The sequence below is a fragment of the Schistocerca nitens genome, chromosome 8 (genome assembly GCF_023898315.1).
Source record: "Schistocerca nitens isolate TAMUIC-IGC-003100 chromosome 8, iqSchNite1.1, whole genome shotgun sequence".
In the NCBI taxonomy this organism is placed as follows: Eukaryota; Metazoa; Arthropoda; class Insecta; order Orthoptera; family Acrididae; genus Schistocerca; species Schistocerca nitens.
The window spans coordinates 451228629-451254307 of NC_064621.1; the positions used below are offsets into that span (position 1 = coordinate 451228629).

General features: G+C 41.9%; 1 long non-coding RNA gene across 1 annotated transcript in view; it reads right to left on the bottom strand.

Moving 5' to 3' along the window:
• The window catches only part of LOC126199204 (uncharacterized), a 172135-nt gene that overhangs the window by 125886 nt on the left and 20570 nt on the right, over positions 1-25679 (bottom strand). The window lies entirely within an intron of this gene.

Below are 25679 nucleotides of genomic sequence, written 5' to 3' on the forward strand. Positions count from 1 at the left end.
CGCGACACGCGCTGCTGGCAATTTACCCTTTTGCGAAAAGTAGGAGGAATGGTGGCGTAAAATCCCTTATCACTAGACTCTGCGCCTGTGTCGTGGACTGAATTGCAAACCTCTCCGCCGTGTCTCACAGAATGAGGGGTGCCACTGGTGATGCTGATCCGAGGGTTGGATGGGGACGTTGTGTTCGCCGCCTCCCTTGGTGCTGCTCAAGAGTTGTAGGGTACGTACTGGCAGGGGTTTCACCCTCTCCCACATGATGCCACAGTACACACACACACATTACGGTCATCTGCCCATTTCAGACACTGTTATCACACAAGTCTCATATTTCGCGAAGGAGATGTGCCATTGTGCGTGACGGACACCTTAAACCTTTCCAATTAGCAGGCTGAACCTTCCGCACTGGTCTTCCACCATGTCATTCCATGTGACCTTACATTTTACTTACGTAATAAAAGTAAGCCGTTCGAAGGCTTCTAGCTTGCCATTCGTTGACCAGTTTTGTCTGGCATTAGAAGACAGCAAAACGAAAGCTGAAGTTTCAGATTTCTTGTTTTAAGAAAATCTTTCACGCAGGGGTATCGTGCAGACATACCATCTTTTGAAGTCGCACATATTCCCGAATGAAGGACATAAAAGTTGGCAGCGTTGGCGTTGAGAAGCCTGTGAAGGAGATGAAAAAAGTCTAATCCCAATTCGGTTCTACGGGGAGAACTCTATTGCACTGGCACCTTACTTAACTTACATTTATCACGAATCTCTCGGCCAGCACAAAGTGTCAAACGACTGGAGAAAGCTCTGCTGACTCCTGTCTCTAAGAAGGGTAAAAGAACCTAATCTAAAAATTAGACACCTGTATACTTTACACCGGAATGCTTCATTCTTCAACATATTCTAGTTTCGAATATAATAAATTTCTTTGGTAAAGAAAAGCTTCTGTCCATAAATCAGTGCCGATTTAGGGAGCCCTTTTTACGTCAAAACTTTTGTAGAATACCGAAGTTAAGCGTACTAGTCTGTGATTTTCGTCTTATATTCAGGAGTCACCAGAACTTGTTTCCAGTCGCTTGGCACTTACCACTGGCCGAGAAATTTGAAATAAATTCAAGCCAAGTAAGGTACCAATGCCGTGCGGTATTATCTGTAAAACCGAACTGGGTCCCCATCCCTTTCAGTTGCTTCTCAATGCCAGGGCTGTCTATTTTTATGTCTTTCATGCGGGAATCTGTGCGGCGATGAAACGATGGTATGTCTGTACGATCCCCCTATGCGAATGATTTTCTTAAACGCGAAATTTAAAATCGTATTCTATGAAGGGCAACAGTTCGACTCCATAGTCCTAGATTTCCGGACGGGATTGCACAAGGCCTCAGATATGTGAGTGTCTCGAAGGCTTTTTAAGTAACAAAACCCAGTTCGTGATTCACAATGGCGCGTGTTCATCAGAGACAAGGGTAACCGTCTGAACTGCTGCAGGGTAGTTGATGGGACCCATCTTGTTCTCTATTTGCGTAAACAGTCTGGCAGATAGGGTGAGCAACAATCTTCGGCTGTCTGCTGATGACGCTGTAGTATATGCGAAGTGACGTCAGTGTGCGACTGAAGAAGGACACGGGATGATCTAGACAGCAGACCTATTTGGTGCGACCAATGGCAGCTTTCTATGAATGTAGAAAAGTGTAATTTAATGGAGATATTTCGAAAAGAAATCCTCAAATGTTTTAATATTGTTTTGCTGGTGTGCTGGTTGACAGAGTGACGTCTATTAAATATCTATGTGATACGTTGCCAACTGCTATTAAATGGAGCGAGAGTGTAAGGACGGTTGCAGGAAAGGCGGAAACCCGACTGCGGTTTATTGGGAGAGTTTTAGAAGCCTGTAACTCATCTGCAGAGGTGGTCACATACAGAACATTTGCAAGACCCATTCTTGAGTACGTGATGATCGAGTGTTTGGGATCCTCACCAGGTCGGCTTAAAGGAAGACTTTGAAGCAGTTCAGAGGCTTATTGCTAGATCTCTTACTGATAGACATTTCTTTATTATTTTTTGAAGAAATTCCCTCCTTTTCACTCTAAACTAGTGCTAATTTCTTTCACAATGTCATAATTTCGGCGTTGTAGCCATTCTAATACGTATGCTGAAATGTTACAATACATATAACCTGTCAACGTGACATATCATCCCCGAAAAACATATTTCTGGCGTTACAGATTTACGATGATTTATATATGCGCTGCGCTATTGTCATATTTTACCAGATAACGTTTTGTATCATTCTAAGTGTGTCGTATATCAACATCAATTTAATGAGACAACATAAATGAGAAAGAACCACGCTCTGGCAGACATAGTCTAAAAAACGTGGCTGTGGGAGAGAGAGTAAGACCGCAGTGGAAACCAGAAGGCTAGTACACTATAGAAGTCAATATAAGCAGTAGTTCCATTGACAGGACAGAGTTTCGGGAGCTAGTCCGTAAACATGGCGTGTAGTTTTACGTACCACAGTGGTCCCGAGCAGCGTGCGAGAGAGAGGGAGATGGTTCAAATGGCTCTGAGCACTATGGGACTCAACTGCTGAGGTCATTAGTCCCCTAGAACTTAGAACTAGTTAAACCTAACTAACCTAAGGACATCACAAACATCCATGCCCGAGGCAGAGAGAGAGAGAGAGAGAGAGAGAGAGAGGGAGGGTGGGGGAGACAGGGGTTGTGTTTATCGTGGACAACCTCTAGTTTATATGACCCACTGTGCTACTGGTTCCGACTAGTGCACAGAGCGGCGTTGTTACTAGCGATGCTGCGCCCCAGAGTCGTGAATGTTTCCATGGATTCAGCTTATTTAGATCTTTCCGGTCTGCCTGGGACACCAGAGAAGTGGCTTTCATGCAGAGTGAGTGGGCGTGCAGCCTGTAGTGGTGGGAGGAAAAGAAGGAAAGGGCAAATGGGTACGAATTGGAGAGCTTCTAGAGTAGCTAATTTCATCGTGAATAGTACCCCTTCGATCGTTCGTCATCTAAGACAGCATAGTTTTCAAAATATAACCTATCAAAAAAAATTTTCATTACGTTATGGATCCTGAAAGACGAGTATAACAAGTAAACATTTAGTGTAAAACGCTCGCCACTGACTCACTAGCAATACTTAAGACTATGTTTTCTACAACTGCCACTCTGTCCAGCCATTGTGACAAAGAGTGTCATAACAAAATATATTTTACTTTTCTGACGGTCGTTTTGAACTGTACGTAAACTTACGAATCATTTGATACATCAAAAAAGATCGGTGCGATTAATAAGAGAAAGTCGATGAATTAATCGTCAATTAAACCATGTCAAACTAATTTCGCCAGGTTGTCAGATATCACCGTAGGATTGCCTAGCGAAAGGACTGTTGTCTCGGGGACGGAGTAATTTTCCGAGCCTTCATTTAAATATTCCTATTAATTTGCAACACGGTGAACAGCCACAAAAGCTGTTCGAGCCGTTACTTTGAATTCTGGATCACGGCTTCATCGTGGCAGACGGACACCAATTTGTCCCTCCACTTTAGCTGAGGTGCCACCACTCCAGGGAGCCCAACTTCAGAACCGTGACACCAGCCCTTGCAGGCCACAACAAAACTTAACCGTCACTGTGTTTAGGTTGGCTACGGGCTTCTCTTCCTGCCGCCGAACGCTTCCAAGGTTGCGGTACTCCCGCAAAAAACTCACCGGCGATGCTCTCGAGCCCTCAGTTGCTTGCAGTTGTTCCCCAGTTTGAGTATGTCCGTGGAGATCAGCAGCTTCAGATTTTGTCGTCATTAGTGCGTCTTTGTGCTTGCTTACTCAATAGCAGCCGTGGACCTTACGACTCGGGTTAGTATTGTTTCGAATTAAAGGAAATGCAACTGCGATAATTTCGGTCGTGAACCATCATAAATGCAACGGTATGTATATCAATCGGTAGGCGCGACAAAACTAACCATGCTTTCACGGTAGCGCTTTGTACTGCCTCTGCCTGGGCTTCAGTTTATTCTTTCTCGTGAGTAATAATCATTGCCATTTATCTCTTAGTGTAAGTGCACTCTCTCCCTCTCTCTCTCTCTCTCTCTTTCTCTCTCTCTCTCTCTCTCTTTCTCTCTCTCTCTCTGCGATTGACAGGACGAGTTAACAGAATGTTGTTCTGCAGCAAGACGCTATCTGTGTCAGGTTTGTGCTATTCCTGTGGGTGTAGTATCCAATATTTTAACTGTAAAACGCTACCGCGGATTTACAAGTGTGTCTTTATGAAATCATATAAAAGATTTTACCAGATCAGTCCGACTTCTGGTCTGAAGAAATTCCCCTGCTGCCTCCTATAACCTATTAATTAATAATTAGAAATCGCTGCTAGGAGAGATAAGGTCTGACGCTGACCACTAGACAGCAGAAGATTAGCAGGTAAGGTCAAATGTACCTGTTAATTTGTCCGCAGCTCGTGGTCGTGCGGTAGCGTTCTCCCTCCCGCGCCCGGGTTCCCGGGTTCGATTCCCGGCGGGGTCAGGGATTTTCTCTGCCTCGTGATGACTGGGTGCTGTGTGATGTCCATAGGTTAGTTAGGTTTAAGTAGTTCTAAGTTCTAGGGGACTGATGACCATAGATGTTAAGTCCCATAGTGCTCAGAGCCATTTGAACCATTTTTTTAACGTGTTAATTGGGAATCTGAAGTCAGGCAGCCATTTTCATTTCTATCACCCTATCGTCACGTTCGTTCATTCAAAAGAGAACCGACGTAAGCCGCAACATCTACAATAGTCCTCACATCATGATACATTTAACAATGTTACAGTGCCTACTAATCACTAGATAAAACACAAATTTTCTACAAACCTATTGTTTGTAAATATGTCTGGACAGAAGTTAGCTAAAATATAACTGGATAAAAGACGAAGGGAAAGTCCTTTATAAGACGCTATTCAGCGATATTACTTGACTAAGGGTATATAAGGCATTTACTAGCATAGTAATAGCTATCATGACCTTTACTACATTTTAAGCAATATTAAACTAAACACTGAGTACCACGCTGCGTAGCAAATAAATGAAAAACTATTGGATACGATCGTAGTTCAAGTATCTCAATCTTACGCCACTTCTGTGGAGTGTTTAGAAATTTCGCTGTTTATTTTATTAAGCAGCTTCTTACTTGGACTCTCAAAAGGTGGAAGATCCTTTCCAGACCATTCCACCACAGAAATCTCTGTTGTGGTCACCGAGAATCTTACATGAGACATTCGAATTAGTAGCCAGCTATGCTAACAGCTAGACCATTTTTATTTTACTTCCGTCACATTCTACAGTTTGTCTATGTGGTCGCTGTAACGCTCCATAATCGGCCCAACCTTGTAGCAATGGTCAATTTTTCCTACGTAAAGTTGTTCAGTAAGATTGTTCGCGCTAGCTGTGCTACTAACCCTGAAAACAAGATGATTCAAATGGCTCTGAGCACAATGGGACTTAACTTCTGAGGTCATCAGTCCCCCAGAACTTAGAACTACTTAAACCTAACTAACTTAAGGACATCACACACAGCCATGCCCGAGGCAGGATTCGAACCTGCGACCGTAGCGGTCGCGCGGTTCCAGACTGTAGCGCCTATAACCGCTCGACCACCTCGGCCGGCTGAAAACAAGATTCTGATACTAAAAGAAAAATAGTATTGGTAATGGTGGTGACGTCGAATAACCTCTTCACGGTTAGAATAACCACCTTCGGAAAAACTGAAACTCCTGTTTCAGAAATAATGAAACTTCTCTTTCCTATTATTAAGGCTCTTCTATAAATGTATTTACATCTATATTCCGCAAGCCAGCTTACGGTGTGTGGTGCAGGGTACCTCGATTGTGACTGTATGATCGCCCTTTCGCTATATCTTTCGCGAATGGAGCGTGGGAAGAATTAAAGTCAGTATAATTTCGTATTAACTAAAATTTCTCGGATTCTCTCTTTGTGGTCATTCCGTGAGACGTATGTGGAACGAACTTATATGTTCTCCGACTCCACCCAGATAGTTCTCTCTCTAAATCTTATAGTAAATCACTCTGTCACTCAGAACGTCTTCCTTGTACTGTCTGCCATTGCAGTTCGTTGTAGTCTTACTATAAAAGAACAACATTTTCTAAAGCACAGAACTTGTTCTTAGGACAGAGATTAAGAGTTTTTCATCAAGAAACACTTCGAGAAAACCGAATAATACCTTTCTCAGAAAATTTCATTTTGAAGGACAATAATTTACTATCAAAATAACAATCTACTCTTGGGAAACTATGAATCATTACCACAATTGTAAGTCGGCCCGCACTAAGCAGAGATATTTCTAGAAATGTGATTTGTTCTTATTGTCAAGATGACCATGTTTGATCCAGTCGTATTTGTGTAAATATTCTCGCCAGTCATCCATCAACGCTGACTTCGAACGGATAGTTACGTGATGTACCGTGAGCGTGGCTCTAGCGTTAATTTTTGATCTTGGATAGAGAGACCAATCTGGAGTCAATTAATTCTCCACCGTAGTTTCCGTCAGATAATTTGTGTTTTAGTCCCGCAGCTGATCTGGTTATATATGCCAAGTTGCAAAGTAATATTTGACTCTGATCGCTACAATTGAGGATGAGTGTGTTAAAGGATTTTATTTAATACGAATGACAATAAGGTGACTGTGCCGAACATCACCGACAACCGTGTTTTACATGTTCACGGTTTCTGTAACCAGAGTTTACCGGGCGCTATTGACAATGGACGGAAGTGTTGTGTGTGTTAATATTCTTCCAGAATTTTTCCCAACCCCGTGATGGTTGTTTTATTACTCGTGAATGTGGCAGTACATCTGTTGTAAGGGTTTTATAGTTGTCTGGAGACTTACCTTGTAGGGATTCAATACCTTAAGTATCTGCTCTCGATAATATTCCGACACATACTGGAATCGCATGATTGTGACAAGTGCAAGGGCGGCTGCAATCTGCTTGATTGTAACACCGCATTTAACTGTACCGGAACTGTTGCTACTGTGGCCATTGTCAATAATTTTCAATTCCGAATAATCATAGCTTAAAATACAAGTTAAATAAAACTTAAAGTGATTTATTAGCAGACTCCTATATAAAGTAAATACAGGGTCGTCCATTGATCGTGACCGGGCCAAATATCTCTCTAAATAAGTGTCAAACGAAAAAACTACAAAGACGAAACTTATCTAGCTTGAAGGGGGAAACCAGATGGAGCTATGGTTGGCCCGCTAGATGGCGCTGCCATAGGTCAAACGGATATCAACTGCGTTTTCTTCAATAGGAACCCCCATTTTTATTACATATTCGTATAGTACGTAAAGAAATATGAATGTTTTAGTTGGACCACATTTTTCGCTTTGTGATAGATGGCGCTGTAATAGTCACAAACATATGGCTCACAAGACGGACAGTTGGTAACAGGTATGGTTTTTAAACTAAAATACAGAACATATGTACGTTTGAACATTTCATTTCGGTTGTTCCAATGTGATACATGTACCTTTGTGAACTTATCATTTCTGAGAACGTATGCTGTTACAGCGTGATTACCTCGAAATACCACATTAATGGTTCAAATGGCTCTGAGCACTATGGGACTTAACTTCTGAGGTTATCAGTCCCCTAGAACTTAGAACTACTTAAACCTAACTAACCTAAGGACATCACACACATACATGCCCGAGGCATGACTCGAACCTGCGACCGTAGCGGTCGCGCGGTTCCAAACTGTAGCGCCTAGAACCGCTCGGCCAACCCGACCGGCCGACATTAATACAGTAAATGCTCAAAATGATGTCCGTCAACCTCAATGAATTTGGCAATACGTGTAACGACATTCCTGTCAACAGCGAGTAGTTAGCCTTCCGTAATGTTCGCACATGCATTGACAATGCGCTGACGCATGTTAGCAGGCGTTGTCGACGGATCACGATAGCAAATATCCTTCAACTTTCCCCACAGAAAGAAATCCGGGGACGCCAAATCCGGGCCACGGTATGTTGCTTCGACGACCAGTCAACCTCTCATAAAATATGCTATTCAATACCGCTTCAACCGCACGCGAGATATGTGCCGGACATCCATCATGTTGAAGTACATCGCCATTCTGCCATGCAGTGAAACATCTTGTCGTAACATCGGTAGAACATTACTTAGGAAATCGGCATACATTGCACCATTTAGATTGCTAATTATCCTTCCTCCCATAATACCGCAACATACATTAACTAACCCGCCAAGGTCGCTGATGTTCCACTTGTAGCAGCCATCGTGGATTTTCTGTTGCTCAGTAGTGCATATTATGCCGGTTTACGTTACCGCTGTTCGTGAATGACGCTCCGGCGCTAAATAGAACGTGCGCAAAAAATCTGTCATCGTCGGTAATTTCTATTGTGCCCAGTAGCAGAACTGTACACGACGTTCAGAGTCGTCGCCATGCAATTCCTGGTGCATAGAAATACGGTACGGGTGCAATCGTTGTTGATGCAGCATTCTCAATACCGACGTTTTTGAGATTCCCGATTCTCGCTCAGTTTGTCTGCTACTGATGTACGGATTAGCCGCGACAGCAGCTAAAACACCTACTTGGGCATCATCATTTGTTGCAAGTCGTGGTTGACGTTTCACATGGCCCGCATCTCGTGGTCGTGCGGTAGCGTTCTCGCTTCCCACGCCCGGGTTCCCGGGTTCGATTCCCGGCGGGGCCAGGGATTTTCTCTGCCTCGTGATGGCTGGGTGTTGTGTGCTGTCCTTAGGTTAGTTAGGTTTAAGTAGTTCTAAGTTCTAGGGGACTGATGACCATAGATGTTAAGTCCCATAGTGCTCAGAGCCATTTGAACCACTTTTTTTTGAACGTTTCACATGTGACTGAACACTTCCTGTTTCCATAAATAACGTAACTATCCGGCGAACGGTCCGGACACTTGGATGATGTCATCCAGGATACCGAGCAGCCATTACATAAGACAAGCCGGTTGGGCATTTTGATGGCAACAGCCATACATCAACAATATATCGACCTTATCCGCAATTAGTGAACAAACGGTCAATTTTAACACGATACCGTCCGCGCTGACGGAATGTTACGTGATACCACGTACTTACACATTTGTGACTATTACAGCGCCATCTATCACAAAGCGAAAAAGTGGTCCAACTAAAACATTCAGATTTCTTTACGTAATACACGAATATGTAATAAAAAATGGGGGTTTCTATTAAAAAAAACGCAGTTGACACCCGTTTGACCTATGGCAGTGCCATCTAGCGGGCCAATTATAGCGCCATCTGGTTTCCCCCTTCAAGCTAGAGGAGTTTCGTTCTTTGTAGTTTTCTCGTTTGATGCTTATTTCGTGAGATATTTGGCCCGGTCACTATCAATGGGCCACCCTGTATAGCGTGTGTTACCTCAGTGTTTCAGACTTTGAGTTAAAAGTGGCGAGTGTAGGTGTTTGAATGAGGGGCGAGCAGAGAACGCCAGCCGAAGGCCGCATTCGGATACAGCTAGGGCAGTGGTTTCCAGATAGCGGGTAAATAACCCAAGAGGGTGAACAACCCAAGAGGGTAAACGTAACTACCTGAGGGGGCAAAAACAAAAGGGTTGCACTGAATTCCTGACACAATTGAAAATTATTTTCAAAAGATTATTACTATTATCACTATTTTGTAAGACTGTAATACTGATTACATAAGTTACCAGTAATTACTTTTTTCAAATAACATCGTTAACAAGTGAAACTAATGTATGAAAATCATCTTCCTCACACTATTCACCCACTACACACATACTTTGTGCCAAGGACCTGCGACAGTAAAACTGTGATACATACATCACATATATTTACATATCTTAATAAAATACCTTCTAAGAGTTGTACGTAGTTCCTGCAATACACAGAAATTTCCTTATTGTTTACTTCACAATAACAAAAAAAAGTTCAAATGAATGTGAATTCCAAAGGGACAAAACTGCTGAGATCATCGGTCCCTAGACTTACACATTACTTAAACTAACTTATGCTAAGAACAACACACACACCCATGCCCGATGGAGGACTTGAACCTATGGCGGAAGGGGCCGCGCAGTCCGTGACATGGCGCCTCAAACCGCGCGGCCACTCCTCGCGGATACGTCTCAACAATAACAGAACTAATTGACAGCAGACCACAACAATAATTCTGTAAAAGCTACTGCACTGCTATAGGGCTAACGCTGCAGTGTTACTGTTATTATTATTATTATTATTATTATTATTATTAGTGGCAGTGATCAGACACAAAGCATCGGCAAATCCTGAAGTCTTCAAGTTTCTTCCAGTTCAGAAGTGAGCAGTCCACCAATGAAGTAGTGTACAAACAGTACACAAAAGTATAGTCCACACATTTTATTCTGATTGAAGCAAGTGTCGCTAAAGAGATAAGTGGAGCAGAGGAAGCACGTTTTGCAACAAGTATGTACCCTCATTGTGGCTTGTTAGCATAATTTTCAGAGACCTGTTGTAGGCAGCACTCGTGAAATTACTTCATCATTCTATAACCATGATTTGTTAGAAATAAGCGGCACCAGATGTCTCACTGACTAATTAGTTAGAGTTTTAGTAAAACACTTAGAAAAGCAAAACCATTTACCCTTTTTTTCGTTTTTAACGTGACAGTATTCTAAAGAAAATCCTATTCATTCTGAAGTTTAGTTAGGCGCTAATGCTGATGATGGTGTGGGGAGTGGAGGAAAGGGGCCTCTAGCTAATATGTGATCGCACCAAGAGGTAATGGTCGCAGGTTAGGTTCAGATGGTTCATATGGCTCTAAGCACTATGGGACTTAACTTCTGAGGTCATCAGTCCCCTAGAACATAGAATTACTTAAACCTAACTGAGCTAAGGACATCACACACATTCATGCCCGAAGCAGGATTCGAACCTGCGACCAGAAAGTTAGGAAATCACTGAGCTAGAGCAAGGTAATCGTCATTTAATACTTTACTGAAAATGCTATGTTAAACTATATTTATGTTGTGGATTTGGAACTCCATGGCGTATGTGAACTTGCCAATAAAAAGAACAAGTGAAGAAGCTACATCATTAAACGCTGATTGTGAACTGCTTTACTTTTCCTCTTGTGTGAAGGCCACGCAGAGAGCCTATGAGTAGGAAAAACAATCACTGGAATTTCGTTTCAACACGACCAGATAGGCAATGCGATGCGTTTGTCCTCTGAAGTACGAGAGTGAGTGCTGGATGACCTTAAGGCGGCCATACCGAAAAAATTAATTTAAGGATAAATAGAGCACTGAAGACTTCTGCCATGGTCAACACCATCAGTTTCGTGAATTCATTAAGTCTTTTAGTGCAAGGGGACAGCAATATCCTAACAGATGCAGTGGACGACATTGATACTATGAAACAGAAATTAATACTGTGGAAAAATCAGTTCGAAGTTCATGACATGGAACATTTCCTGGAACTCAAGGAAGTCATCTGTCGACCAGTCATAGCTAGGTACGTTTAAGTAACTTAACTAGGTCCTCATGAGTTCTCAAAGAGATTTTAAGACTTTGCACGTCGAAGACTGATTTCAATTTGTTTTTTATAGCGTTCTCGCTTTTGGCTGCTAAAGTACACTGAAGAGCCAAATAAAGTGGCACACCTACCTCATACCGTGTATGGCCCCCACGAGCACGCAGAAGTGCCGCAACACGACGTGCCATGGACCCCAATAATGTCTGAAGTAGTGCTGGAGGGAATTAACACCCTGAATCCTGCAGGGCTGTCCACAAATCCTGTCCCACTGTATCTAGACATATCAAGGGTCCAATATCACTCCAACGGAGCACGCCCCACACCATTACAGGGCCTCCGCCAGTTTCAACAGTCTCCATGCAGAGTCCATGGATTCATGAGGTTGTCCCCATACCCGTACATGTCCGTCCGCTCGATACCATCTGAAACGTGACTCGTCCGACCAGGCAACATGTTTCCAGTCATCAGCAGCCAAATGTCGGTGTTTACGCGCCCAGGCGAGGCGTAAAGCTTTATGTCATGCAGTCAAAAAGGGTACAGAGTGGACTTTCGGCCCCGAAAGCCCATATCGATGATGTTTGGTTGAATGGTTCGCACGCTGATGCTTGTTGATGGCCAAGCATTGAAATCTGCTGGAGTTTGCGGAAGACTTGCACTTCTGTGACACTGAACGATTCTCTTGTGTCGTAGTTGGTCCTGTTCTTCTAGGATCTTTTGCCGGCCGCAGGTATGTCGGAGATTTTATGTTTTACTGGATTCCTGATACGTGAAATGGTCTTATGGGAAAATCAACAATTCATTGCTAACTCAGATACGAGTATGTCCTCATCGCTCGTACACCGGCTACAACACCACCTTCAAATCCACTTAAATCTTGATAAGCTCCCATTGTAGCAGCAGTAACCGATCCAACAAGTCCGCCAGACACTTGTCGTATGTGGGCGATGCCGACCGCAGTGCCGTATTCTGCTTTGTTACATATCGCTGTTCTCGAATATGCATGACTATCCCAGTTTCTTTTGGCGCTACAGTGTATATCCTCATTACCTCCAACCTGAACTGACAGAAGAACAGTATAGCACTCAGCTCAATTACCTTTTTGTCTAATCTAGAAAATTACAAGACTCTTATTAAATATTACTCCGAGAGCAATATTCTCTAATGCACAGACAAGTTGCTACTGTTATTTCAGTATTTGGTTCAACGTATGTAAGCGAACGGTTTTTTTTCTGTTGTGATACTGACAATGGCCCTGAAACTTTCCAATTTAACTTAATGGCAAATGCCTGTGTGTAAAACTTTTTTGTAGTTCTACTCACTGTCTAATAAACTGATCGAATTCAATACCAAATACTAAGTCCATTGGTAGAAAAATAAAGATGAAAAGAAACACTAGTAATAGGACCTCGCTTATAGAAGTATGCTGCAACACTTGCCTCTTAGTAGTAGTCTCAATGTGTTGCTAACCGTCTTCCTATGTTTCCTATGTGCACGGCCTTCAGCATATTGCTGTCACACTCACGCACCTAATCTGAAAGTGTTGAGGCAGAAGGAACGCAGCACAAGTACGATCAGCGAGCGCAAGTCTTGCCTAGGCCTCTACTGAACTCAGACCCAGTGTAATTATATGAATGATATTAGTCGCATAGCATTCGAGGTAATCACATAGCAGTATCAAGTTCTAGTAGATCTCTACAAGCTTACGGTTCTTTGAAATGAACACCGTCCTTCCCGCCGACAATCAAGTCTTCCTTTTAATTCGCATACAGACGCAAAGTATGACATTTCATGAATCTATTAGCGTGCAGTATATGGTAGAATAATGCCCGCGAAACATGAGTGTCACGTTCCCATACCAAGACGCAGATATTGGACGGTACATCCTGCTGAAACATTAGAAGAATTTCGTCACATTGCATACAGTTATTATAACTGCCTGGGATTCGTTACAATTGCTCAAGCTCTGCATCACATTTACGCCACACAAGCAAACTTTGGGACACTTGGTACTTTACATGTATGATATGACGTACGGTTCCAGTCATTTCAAGAAAGTAAAACAAAAGAAGGAGATAATGCAAACGTGGAATTCTGAAGTTGCGTCTAGGATGAACCGTCTTCATTGAGGGGTTGGACGTCCTGAACGTTCTCATACAGATTCTACAAATTCCAGGTGGTCAGCAGCGTTACCTTCTATGCTGAAACATGTGGTCTGCATACCCTGTTCGTCTCTACTTGATTCATATACAAAAATTAACGATTATCGATTTCAAGTTATAATCTAGGTTGGAAAGAGAAACACGTATGCACGCACTCACACACGCACTCACGCACACACACACACACACACACACACACACACACACGTCAGCTCCCGCGCAATCGCGCGAGGATGTGGCATGAGTCAGACAAGTGACCCGCGGATTCTCTACTGACATAAGTTCCATTCCTATCACGTCTCCATCCATCTAGAACTGCATGGAAACGACTATAACAATCGTGTTAACATCTGTGCACGGGCATTAAGACAGGCTGCTCCAGATGTATCATGTAACTTGTTTAGTAATGACGACACATTTACCAATTATGGCCAGGTGAACCGCAGAACTTATCGTCCATTGAGGGTAAACGTGTAGTGTGCGATAGTGAACCAACAGCTCAGAGGCCGTTTTTCGTACACGGAACACTGAACGAGCACAAGTATCGCAGCTTCCTCACAGACCATCTTCCCCTGCTGACTAAGAAGAACCTGTGGGCCCAGAATGACGGCTTCCTAGCTCACAGTGCAAGAAGTGCTACAGCATGTCTTCACGAAATTTTTCCAAATCGTTGTTTTGGACGCAGATGACCTGCACCTTCTCCAGCATGTTCTCAGATTTGATGCGTTTAGACTATTTTGTGTGGGGAAGTTTAAAGACATATCAACTACACCCGATCATATGCACCGACGTATTACCTCAGCCTGCTCGGACATCTTCGCTGAAATGCTAGCATGTACCAGTCATTCCATACCAGGTGGAGGCGTGTATTTCCGCTCCTGGTGGTCATTTTGAACACAACCCGTGATTATCAATTGTTTCGTTATTGGTCACAATCAACGTAACTAGTGTAAGCATTTGTTCTGTTCCTTAATGTGTGCTACTACAGATATTGTACAAGTGTGTATGTGGGAACTTTTCAAAATGCGATACCTCATTAACGACTTGCTCTAGAATCCTGCAACAAGCACCATTGATATTCAAATATACTTGTCATACTTTTAGTTTGTTAATGTCAATAGGCATTGTTCCATTTAAGAAATACACTTTATAAGTATTATTACAATCTGTTGTCTGGCTGACAATATTAGCCCCTGACTACCAAACCATTCTGTGAAAACCGCACATCAATAGCTCAACAGTACTTAGTATTTCCGCAATATAACAGTTAAATTGTAGTTTTTGTTGTCGTCTATGGAACGTATGTAGCTGCCAACCACAGATTAAACTTGATGTTATTACCCATCTCCACCCTTAATTTGCTTTATAATATTTGAAAAATGCTGAATAATATGTCATCCATATATAAACTGTGAACAGTGGAATTCATGAATACACGAACATACCTACGGTTGGTGTACAGGACGATAAATAGTAACAGTGTAATCGGCTTTTCTCGTTTCTACAGAGTATTTGCAGGCTGAGCACGATATCATCTACGACTACGTTCTTAGTGGATTTAATAATGCTTTTAGATTTGCTTCTGACATTTGTATCTAAAGGTAACGAACTTACCGTTTTTTCAATCAACAACTATAACGATAATTCGTACAAAGTTTTTCGTGTTATGATTCTTTATATTAGACTGAAAATCTTTAAGGAAGTGTCACAACACAACGAGCAAGTACATATCACCAAACGAATCTGCTGGCGAATGTATGTCACTTAAATGAGACAACCAGGTCTACACATTTTAATCAAATCTCTTATTGTCAATGAAGAATCCCCGAATACAGAATCCGATCAGTATGTCTACGAAAATATATCAGAAACGAAAGAACTCAACTGATATCGATTGCTCAGACCTACTCCACCGTAATTTTGTTTCCTTATAATGTTTGCGGGAACTTGCTTTCATTAAAGTAACCAACAACAGCGTTCATTAATAGGACACTGTGAGTTACAATGACGTCCTCTGTTCACAATTTAAATATGGAATACATGTTATACAGCATTTCGAGTTTTCGAGTATTATAAAGCACATTAAAGGTGGAGATGGGTTTAATTTGTGGTTGGCAGCTTCATACATTCCATACACAAATACTTTCGTATATGGAATTTGTGTGTGTGTGTGTGTGTGTGTGTGTGTGTGTGTGTGTGTGTGTGTGTGTGTGTGTTTATGTGTGAGAGAGAGAGAGACAGTGACGGGCGAGCGGGGTCGGTGGGGGGAGAGGGGAGGGAGGATGCAAGAGTTCGTGTGATCGCACCTATGCTTGTACCAGTTAATTCGTTAACACTTATGCATCTATTAGGTAAGCATACTTTAAAATTATTCATGCAAATTATTAGTATAGCGTAACCGCTTACATGGAATACGGCTTTTTGGGAGCTTTAAATACCCCTGAGAAAAATAATACAAGACCAAATTGCAATAATAATCTCAGGTGTATCTCATACGTAAATGCAGGATCGTACGCAAACTTAATAAAACCGGCATACCTTATGTAACTGCGTCGCGATCTGTTTATAATACAGCAGCGCGCCATAAAGGTGAGGTTGTATTTTCCTTGTTAAGCCCTTAACATTTAAACTGGAAAACAAAGGGATAAATTCGTAACATCTGCAGGAAATGAAGACCACTAAAAGCAATATTTGCAAATGCTTCTCACTGCAATGGCATAAATTTATTAAGGCAGCGGAATGTACAATATAATGAATCAGATAAAAATGGGGCAGAATAATTATAGTATACTTCTTTATTAATTTACTGCCGGCCGGAGCAGCCGTGCGGTTCTGGGCGCTACAGTCTGAACCGAGCGACCGCTACGGTCGCCGGTTCGAATCCTGTCGCGGGCATGGATGTGTGTGATGTCCTTAGGTTAGTTAGGTTTAATTAGTTCTAAGTTCTTGGCGACTGATGACCTCAGACGTTAAGTCGCATAGTGCTCAGAGCCATTTCAACCATTTTTTAATAATTTACTGTGAATCGACTACAAATAATGAAGAGCAGCAGCTATTCATGCGCAGTGCACTGGGCGCTTCTGCAATAATACAATAGCCACGTGACAATATTATTACCGGCTGATTTCCTAAACCTCCGGAGTTTTAATGTATCTGACGTAATATCAGTAGCAAACCTTAGATTCAAGGAGAAAATTTAATAACATTGTGAACTAGTTGACCCATCCTAGATCGTGCGTGATATGCAAAAATAAAAAAGGATAAAACACTCACTAGTAGCAGGTGATGGATAAACTGCATTAAACACAATTAATCTTTATCTTGATGAAGACCTGTCCGTCTCCAAATCGAGGAAAGGAGGTCAGGAGAAATGCCTTTCAGATATATAATGATCTAGGTGTTCGTAACTTCGCTAGATCGCTAAAGCAAATAACTGAATGGCAAAAAATGGAAATGGCAACTCCAATATCATTCCCCACCGCTGCTCCAATCCGAGCGCGTTCTCCGTCGCTAATGACCTCATCGTGAATGGGACGTTATATCACATTCTTCTCTTCCTTCTGCTTCTCCTAAAAACATTCTTTTAAAACTACTTCCACTATATACACTACTGGCCATTAAAATTTCTACACCAAGAGGAAATGCAGATGATAAACGAGTATTCATTGCACAAATATATTATAGTAGAACTGACAAGTAATTACATTTTCACGCCATTTGGGTGCATAAATCCTGAGAAATCAGTACACAGGACAACCACCTCTGGCCCTAATAACGGTCTTGATAAGCGTGGGCATTGAGTCTATCACAGCTTGGATGGTGTGTATACGTACAGCTGCCCATCCAGCTTCAACACGATACCACAGTTCATCAAGAGTAGTGACTGGCGTATTGTGACGAACCAGTTGCTCGGCCACCATTGACCAGACGTTTTCAATTGGTGAGAGACCTGGAGAATGTGCTGGCCAGGGCAGCAGTCTAACATTTTCTGTATCCAGAAAGGCCCGTACAGGACCTGCAACATGCGGTCGCGCGTTATCCTGCTGAAATGTAGGGTTTCGCAGGGATCGAATGAAGGGTAGAGCCACGGGTCGTAACACATCTGAAATGTAACGTTCACTGTTCAAAGTGCCGTCAATGCGAACAAGAGGTGACCGAAACGTCTAACCAATGGCACCCCATACCATCATCGCCAGGTGATACGCCAGTACGGCGATGACGAATACGCGCTTCCAATATGCGTTCACCGCGATGTCGCCAACCACGCATGCGACCATCATGATGCTGTAAACAGAACCTGGATTCATCCGATAAAATGACGTTTTGTCATTCGTGCACCCAGGTTCGTCGTTGAGTGCACCATCGCAGGCGCTCCTGTCTGTGATGCAGCGTCAAGGGTAACCGCAGCCATGATCTCCGTAAGATGCCTGTCATCTCGACTGCTAGTGATACGAGGCCGTTGGGATCCAGCATGGCGTTCCGTATTACCCTCCTCAACCAACCGATTCCATATTCTGCTAACAGTCATTGGATCTCGACCAACGCGAGCAGCAATGTCGCGATACGATAAACCGCAATCGCGATAGACTACAATCCGACCTTTATCGGAAACGTGATGGGACGCATTTCTCGTCCTTACACTAGGCATCACAACAACGTTTCACCAGGCAACGCCGGTCTACTGCTGTTTGTGTATGAAAAATCGTTTGGAAACTTTCCTCATATCAGCACGTTGCAGGTGTCGCCACTGGCGCCAACCTTGTGTGAATGCTCTGAAAAGCTAATCATTTGCATATCACACCATATTTTTCCTGTAGGTTTAATGTTGCGTCTGTAGCACGTCATCTTCGTGGTGTAGCAGTTTTAATGGCCAGTAGTGTATATGTGCATGCAACTTGGAAAGGATGTACCAGTAAAAGATGGCCTGCATTGCAGAGCAATGGTAGAAAAATAATGAGCACTAGCGTCGAAGAGCAAAAGCTGATGGCATCGATTCGAAATTCTTAGAGGCCAAGAGTATTGTGCTGGCAAAAAGTGACAGCCCACAAGCGTAGCGGAATACTCACCCAAGGAGAAAGTAATTAATGTTAGAGGAACCACTATAGGTAAGCCAGGTTTAAGACGTGCTAAGAGCTATAAATGACAGGAGAAGCTTCATGAGTCTCTTCGTGGTATGAACCCAGTTATACTGGTCTATTATATAGGAAATGAGCTGCTACGTTTGGTAAATGAATAAACAAAAGCGTAGTGGACAAGAAAAAAAATTATAGAAGATCAATGTGAAGACAGCGAGAGAATGAGAAAGAGAGAGAGAAATAAGCGATATCTATCGGAAAACACTGATAACCCCGGGGGTAATATCAACAACGAAATGTATTAAAAGATTCGTTCTAAGATATAACGCTATGTGTCAAAAAATTCGCTCATGTCTCAGGAACCTCAAGGTAACAATAAATGTTGATCAAATCCGTGCTCCAGAAAGTGTGTTAACCAACAAAGGCACCAAAAGTAATTGCGGCGTTATCTACTCACATTCGTGAATTCTGATTGTTTAATCCTAGCACAACTAAGGGGGGGGGGGGGGGGGAGGGGGGCAAAATTGGCTGAAATATTTGTGTTATTTGAGTAATATATCTATATGTTGGACTGGAGACGCAAGAATTTAGTATGTCCTGTAATGGTTTTACAGTTTTAGTGAATTATTTAAATCTGCCTATTATATTTAATTTAAGTGTGGGCAGTTTTTGCCCCCTCCCCCTTAGGCATCGGTGAGAACACTTTTCTCATTAAAATATTTCTCAATATGGCAGAAAGAAGTGCACTATCTGACTGTTGGTACCGCTGTATCTGGTGCCACTGTTGTTTTGAAATAAATCTCCTTTGTTGTTCGACCAGTTGTATATTACTCGCAGTTCTAATAAAAAGTCTCTTCAGTATCAGAGGTTACTCACAGATATAGTTGTCACCAATAATAAATGAATCAAGCGAAAGTGATGAAAGTGATCCAGAAGAAGATGATACAGTTGTGGTATACGATAGTTACACAGCAATTGACAATGAGTCAAGTTCACAGAGTTCAGCCCCTGATGGACAGCATGCAGCTGCTTCCAGCGTCATTTTTACAGCAAAAAGCGGTAGGGAATACATTACTGTGCCTCCAAGGCAAGTACTCAGGTCAGTGCAAAATATAGTAAATTTTCATGAAGGTTTGACTCATGTAGGCTTGACCTCTAGTGTGAGAATCTTTCAAAAACCTTATAACTCCCGAAATAATGAAGATATTATCGTGGACTATACAAACCAAGAAACTCGTAATAAGAACTTAAAACTTACAACCATAGAAGAAATGTACACCTTAATTGGTATTTTGATACTCACAGGCACAGATAGTGACACTAGACTGCCTCTTGAGGACTTACTGGGGAAAGTACTGGGAAAGAACATCTACATTGATACAATGAGTCGTATTCGATGTGGAGAACTTCTGTCCATCGTTAGATTTGATGATAAAGAAACAAGAACTGAAAGACAAAAGCAGGATAGGTTTTGCCACCTTCGTGAGATTTTCGACAAAACTGACGCAATGTTTGTGAAAGACTACATACCAAGTGCAGATCTAACGCTCGATGAAATGCTCTCCCTATTTCGAGGAAGATGTTCCTTTAAGGTCTTTATGAAAGACAAGCATGCACAAGATGCACACACCCGATATGTCCTAAAAATGTAGGTCTGTGAAGGGATGGATGAACGACCTGCCAAGGAATGGAGTGCTAAGGCAGCTGTCAGACGCCTCGTGAACCCACTGGCAGGAAGTGGAACAAATATGCGAACAGATCCTTATTATGCATTCATAGATTATCCGAGGAGCTCTACAATGATGATATATTAACTTTGGTGGGAACATCGAAGAGTAACAGAAAACACATAACAGAACAGGTAAAGAAAACGCAGGGTCGAGAGCTATATTCCTCTATGCTCTTACTCACAGATCCGAAAACAAGCAACGCCCCAGTTACCTTGCTATCATACATATCCAAACTGAAGCCTACTAAGAATCTCCTACTTCTTCTCACACAACACAATGATAAAAAAATGGATGAGTTGTCAGAGAAAAAAGACAAACATCAATCTCTACTACAATGAAACCAAACGGGGCATAGACAGCATTGATCAAATGACACGACATCTTTCAGTATAACGAGGAATGAGAACTTGGCCATTATCTCTCTTTTTCACCTTGATAGATATTGCCTGTCTCAATGCTGGAACAATTTTCATGATAAACAATCCAAACTGGAAAAAAGAGGAAGCATAATGTAGGAAGGCTGTATCTGCAAGAATTAGGCCAACAGCTCTTTAGGCCTGGTGTGGAAGATAGAGCAAAGAACATCATGGGTTTACAAAAGCCTATCATCTCTGCAATGGAAAGTGTTCTTGGGAAAACGTTGACCAGCGTTACTGCAACTTTTCAGTCTGCTGAATTTTATTCAAGAGGAAGATGTCACATATGTTTAAAGAGTAAAAACTCTAAAAAGGAAAAAGACAAGATGACAAAAGTATCTATCGTTTGTTGCAGGTGTTCCAAGTATGTGTGTTCCACCCATTCTGCAAAAACAATCATAGGCAAAAGGTTGTGAAATTGAAAGTGAAAGCGAGTAGGAAGGAAAAACTCAATTGTAATTTCTGACATTGATTTTCTCTTGTTTTATTTGTGTTTTGCTATTGCACGTTCGTTTATGACATCTGGACATAGGTCTGATGTAAATGGAAGTGTTAGTTTCATGATTAAAATATAATAATATTTCTCTTATTCATTACTTCATTTATTGTATTTGTATATCTTATAATGTTCCTGATAACTATGTGAAGTGTGTTCGTTAAATAATCAAAACAAAACAAACAAACAAAACAATGTTAAAAAGTGAAAAGAAAGAGAGGGCAATTTTTCCCCCCACCCCTTTAGAAATCCATGAGATAGATCCGAGCTTAGTGATGCTACGGTTAATGAAACTATCTTCTGAGGTGTAAGAAGAAAGACCGAATATATTTAATCTGTTTCTATATACGATTTCCGAGGTGTAAGAAGAAAGACTGAAAATATTTAATCTGTTTCTATATGCGAATCTTACCACAGTCTTAATAAATGAATTAGTAGCTACTATAAGCTTGCGATGTGAAGTTTATTCTTTAAAAGGTCTTATTCCGTCGAAAACATCGATAATGGTAGCATGCGTTTAATGAAAGACAATTTCACATAAGAAAAAAGTCTTTTAATTGAACTCAAACGCATTACAATATTTTTACAGCACTTGTGATTTCGATTATTCATTATTAACCCAGCAAATACAAGCTCATGGAATGTTTCCTAACATACCAAAGAAAAAACCTCTGTAAAATACCTCACGTAATATGTAGAAAACAATAGAAAACATCGAACAACTTTCATAGCTCGCTATTCCCCCACATTCCTAAATCTTTGTCATAAAATGACATGGAAAGTTGAAATATGACCACGACAATGTGTTTGTTAAACTAAGACGTATTCAGAGCGTGTGTAAATTGTTTTGAAAATGTTAATGGATCAATAGACGGGACAACATTATGCTGTCAAGCCCTACAATCTGTTAATGGTTTTGCAGTAAGAAAACCTTAAAATCTACTCGATGGTGGAACTTTGACATGCGAATAAACGACAGATTTACGTGTTTCTTAAACTTTCATTAAGAGAGTTGAAGCGAGAAACTCTCCAGTTACTGTCTTCGTTACAGTGAGATTTAATGTACTTATAACAAAGAACTGAGGCTCCAATGTGCAATTATTTCTTTATATTTGAAAGAGTAGTCGAAAAACGGATGTAAAAACAAAGAAAATCTTTTAAAGAATTTAATTACCTGTTATTACGAATAATGGAAGATGTTAAAAATTGAAAACTGGGAAACTGATATTGTATTACATAATTTTTACGTATTAATATGAGAACTACGAGTTACCTTTGTCACCACTAATTGTGGCTCGAGGTACTGGGAACCTCAACAGACATTTACAGACAAAAATTAGAGCGGTCATTATATAAACGATGAAAGTTAAGCTAAGAATATACGAGGCCTGTTCAGGAAGTAAGCTCCGATTGATTGCCAAATTGAAACCACAGTGAACATCAGAAATGTTTTACTTGTAACAATTAGCTACACCTTTCAGCTACTTCTCTACGTAGTCGCCGTTCTGACTTAGACTTTTGTCATAGCGTTGTACCAACTTTTCAATAGCCTCATCATAGAAGGCAGCCGCCAGTGCTTTCCGCCAATTCTCCACGCTGGCCTACACCTCGTTGTCTGTGTCAAAATGTTGTCTTCAAAGACAGCGGTTCATGTGACCAGAGATGAAACTCAGGGGGAGACAATTGCGGACTGTATTGTGGGTAATCTCACATTTCCATTTGAAAACGATGCAGGAGCGTCTTCATTGCCCCTGCAGAATGCGTCTGAGAATTGTCTTGAAGAAGAAACAGCACGACAGTTATGTAATGTTAGCTGCATAGCTTCAGGCGAAATTTCTCACCAGGCCCTCGTACTTGGCGGCAGACACTATTTTCTAGACATCTTTACGCACTCACTGCGAGCTCAGAAATGAGAAGAGCGACGTGATGCTAACTGGGGTTATACTAGAGACACTACCCAACACATCTGTGCAAAGCTTTATCGGATTTTCATAGTCGTTTCCATTTCGCGACCGATCGGAGCTTACTTTCTGAACGCCCCTCGTATCTTTTAATTGTTATTAGTAGGTACATCACCGTTTATTGCGCAGCATTTCATTGGAATTTCAAGAAGTGGATTAGACGACTGAGCTAACAACATACAGAGGCCGCCAATGCTCTTACACATTGCAATAACGTGACTACGAAAACTCTCTACTACGTTCTGATGGCGGTTCTCAGTCTCGAATCATCAATGACTTAGAAATCTCGGATGTTTTAAATCTGAAGGCGGTACACTCAAATTCCGATGCTTTTGAGTGTCTGTTCCTCCAAGTTCTGGTTATATTCACTGCGTGCATAGTTCTTGCCGTTATCGTGCACTCTGTTCGTGACTGACATACCTTCTTCTGGATAATAAGATAGAACGACTGCTAACATTTTTTTTTTTCAGCTGTATGACACTTCAAGCAATTCTAGCGATCCAGGTTGCACCGTAGCTACCACACAGGATTCGCATTCGGCAGGACGACGGTTCAAATTCCCATCGGGCCATACAGATCTAGGTTTTCCATGATTTCCCTATATCACTCCAAGCCAATGCCGTAATGATTCCTTTGAAAAGGCGCTGCCGATATCCTTTCCCATTCTTTACAGAATTTGAGGTTGTGCTCCGTCTCTAATGACCTGGTCGTAGACGGGACATTACCTCTAAATTTTCCTTCCTTCCTTCTTCAACGAATGCTCCCACTCCATCGGCACCCATTCACTGCTAAACAGCCAAGCTTATTCCTTCAATTCTTGCTGTTGCTTTACTGTGATCTGGAGAGTAGCTATCGGTCTTCATTCGAAAAGGAAAACCATTTCTTCTGACTATACCAGCAGTTCGGAAAAGTCTTTGCCAACTGAAATTGAACTATCGGATGACTAAATAATGGCGTATTTCTTGTAGCTTTGTGGTGACTGAAACCAAGAACATGAAGGATTAGCACTCAGTGGTAATTGGAAGATTCTACCAACTCCCGTACCTAACAAAATTATTGGCATTATAATTGGCTTTCGTCCTTGGTAGTTGCTTTCGGTATTCTGAAATTTTGGAAAATACGATGACTTTTTCCGTTCTCGTCGTCGTGAACTCTTATTCACATTTCCGAAGTTACTTTGAAAATTTGTGGGACCAAACGGCTGAGGTCATCGGTACCTAAGCTTACACGCTACTTAATCTAACTTCAAGTAACTTACTCTAAGGGCAACACACACCCATGCCGGAGGGAGGACTCGAACTTCTGAAGGGGGAAGCCGCCCGGGCCGTTACAAGACGACTCAGACCACGCGGTTGCCCGCGCGGCCCCCGTTTACTCAAAATGGGTTCAAATGTTAAATGGCTCTCAGCACTATGGCACTTAACATCTGAGGTCATCAGTCCCCTAGAACTTAGAACTACTTAAACCTAACTAACCTAAGGACATCACACACATCCATGCCCGAGGCAGGATTCGAACCTGCGACGGTAGCAGTCGCGCGGTTCCAGACTGAAGCGCCTAGAACCGCTCGGCCACATCAGCCGGCTCCGCAGTTACTGCTGGGACGCCAGTTGCTTCATCAATACGACCAGGCCCCAGTTACAAATAAGACAAGCTTATAAACGAACTACTTCCCTTTAATCATTTGTTTGTCTTCATATAGCTGCTGACACATATCACACACACGCTTGTGGAAATCTCTCGCTGCAGTGGCGAAAGTAATGAATGAGCAGATCTCACATTTATTGACAGTTCTGAGCTGAGGAATGTAGCAGTGAAAGAACAACAGGCATGCTGAAGAAATTTGTGTGAGCCTTCAATTTAACCTGTGAGGTATGTAATAAAATTAATGTATCCACGGTCGTAAACGTCGGATACTATAGGGAAACGGCAAGGAATGCCGGTCAATTTGTGACGAGACGATAACAGAACAACTAGATGTTGAAGAAAGAAAAATCTTATGGGCCCTAGCAGATGTTCAAATGTATGTGAAATCTTATGGGACTTAAATGCTAAGGTCATTAGTCCCTAAGCTTACACACTACTTAAACTAAATTATCCTAAGGACAAACACACACACCCATGCCCGAGTGAGGACTCGAACCTCCTCCGGGACCAGCCGCAGCCCTAGCAGAGATGGTGAGATATGTTTGCGAGGACCTAGGGTAGTTCTTTACCGCAGCAGCATGAGGATACAATCAGAAGGCAGAACACTGAAAACGGTAAGAATGGAGGGCCATGTAATCTGGATAAATACGAGT